Source organism: Tachysurus vachellii, chromosome 16, assembly GCF_030014155.1.
Source record: "Tachysurus vachellii isolate PV-2020 chromosome 16, HZAU_Pvac_v1, whole genome shotgun sequence".
Classification (NCBI taxonomy): domain Eukaryota; kingdom Metazoa; phylum Chordata; class Actinopteri; order Siluriformes; family Bagridae; genus Tachysurus; species Tachysurus vachellii.
The window spans coordinates 22,405,683-22,408,182 of NC_083475.1; the positions used below are offsets into that span (position 1 = coordinate 22,405,683).

The 2,500-nt window shown below is 42.4% G+C and overlaps 1 protein-coding gene across 4 annotated transcripts in view; it reads right to left on the reverse strand.

Annotated features, from left to right (window-relative positions):
* Positions 1–2,500, reverse strand: part of nav3 (neuron navigator 3) — a 140,162-nt gene that overhangs the window by 91,287 nt on the left and 46,375 nt on the right. The gene's annotated exons all lie outside the window — the stretch shown is intronic.

The window sequence follows — 2,500 nt, forward strand, 5'->3', positions numbered from 1 at the left end:
TAGCGTATCATTTCTCAGCACTTCCTCCTTTGAGATGTAGCCACATTGACCGTAGAGATCTGACAGAGTGTCTGGGTGTCTGATCATAACTCATTTACTGTAAACTCTCAGACGCGACTCAGCTGTTTCTGCACTAACCGTAAACTCCATGTCCATAAACAGTAGCAGTGAGAGAGAGAATGATTTAATTGGTGAAGTGGTGCAGGACGAGAGGGCGGAGTCTCGGCCTGAGCATTTCTCACAGAGGCCCCGGACTTCTAGCTTAAACAGCAACCTGTCATGAAGACTAAACTTCTGAGCAAATAATCTAGAGAAAGAACATAAACACACACCGAGGATGATCTATATCCTTCAGGAGCGCAGCAGTGACTCCACAAAGCACCAAATTTATCACACACTGATGTTCTGAGCCCTGAGCTGAATTTATTAACATCAGCACACCCACATGATAGATTTTTATAAAGTAACAGCACAATAATAATTTACTCTCTCTTGAATTGAACAAAACACTAATGGAGAGAGCAGCGAGCCCTGAGGAACACCGCTGACTCCAACACTTCACCTTTTACAATCTAACTTTAAATCAAGTCGAGTAATTTTTTTTAGCATGATGCAAAGTCATGCACAGCTACAACACACACACACACACAAACACACAAACTCAGTTTTTTCACTGCAATATAAATTACTTCAATTTGTTGCTAATAGACATTTTAAACAACCTAGATAACTGAAAACATCCCGTGTGTGTGTTCTGTAGCTAATCAGGGTGTGAACCTGCAGTCCTTGGTGTAAATGAAGAAAACATGTCCAAGCAAGCATGTACAAACACACACACAAAAAATCTGCACACACACACACGCACGCACACACACACACACACACACGCACATGCAAAGTCATTCAGAATGAAAAGCGAGATATCTGCACCTTGTGATCCTTACTTCACTTTGTGTGTGTCTTTATTCTCCCTCTTCAAGTTAATAAGAGAAAATAATCTCAGCTTGTTCTTGAGAAACCACAAAGAAGTGTAAAATCCTGTCTTGAAGATATGGAGAACTTCAGAGCTTTAAAAAGGTCCAGTTTTAGCTCTGTTTGGTTCACAGCACTGACACTGGAGACTCCCTGCAAAGAGCATTGGACTAATCAGAGCCCAGAACTGAACTACACCTTGAGGTGACGCAATCTGATTACATCAAAGCTACATTAAGTGGAATATGATGCTGCCTTCATCTGGTTATTGATCGTATTAAAGAAAAAAAAGTTAAATGTTTCTAAACTAACTTTAACATATATATTTGTGTAACTTAGAAATAAATGCAAAGAAATTGAGGCACTTTAAATGTTTCAAATCTTTTTCTTTTGTTTTGCGTTACAGATTTTGATAGTCACCGGTTTGAGGTGAGTGTGTGTGATGAGACATGAGTGAGGAGTGTGTGAGGTCACTGAGATCTGAGTTAATGATAACACACACTTCCACTCAGTGCTGTTCCCTGAACCTGGGCCAAGTGCCTCTGCTCACACATACACACACACACACACACACACAAATACTCCTTTGAAGTCCACACACACACACACACACACACACACACACACACACACACACACACACTTCCAAACAAGACTGAAGTGACGAGACGGTTTTCAGTCATTTTCGAAAAACTGCCTCTTTAAATATCTTCAGAATTCAGACTGAATACAAACAAAATATTTTACAGCTTTATTTAAATTAACATCCTCACATCTGCAGTGTAGTAAACAAGTGCACACTACAGACTCTAGAATACTTTAATAACTGGTCACACTAACTGGAGAGTCTTCGTCACTTACTAGCAGAACTCAAGGAAGCAGAGGAGCAGGAGATACTAAAGGGAAAGAGGGAGCAGTGGACACTGTGAAGGAGGGACTGAAGGGACACTAATAAGTAGGGGACACAAAGTCCCTTATGGTGTTACTGCTGCCACATTCGGTAGTAAACAGCCAAAACACAGGAGCACATTTACAAAGTGACAAACGAGTGAAGAAACATTAGAAACTAGAGAATGAGAAGAAAGAGAGACGCAGTAAGGAAACGAGGGGACAGTGAAGTCTAGTGATATCTCAAAACTCAAAAAAAAAAAACAGCTGTTATGGCAGAGCAACCAATCAGAGCGCTCGGGTCTGTTGCGGGAAATTTCAAAAACATTCTTTCCGCTTCCTTGACAGCTCACACACACACTGACACTGACCACCCCCACCCCCACACACCCACACAACCCGACACTGACACCCACCTACACACACACACTCCCTGACACTGACAGCTCACACACACACTGACACTGACCCCCCCACACACACTGACACACACACACTGACACACACACACCCACACACACACTGACACACACACACCCACACAAACACTGACACACACACACACACTGACACACACACTGACACACACACACAAACTCCCCGACAATGACACCCACACACACACCCACCCACACACTCA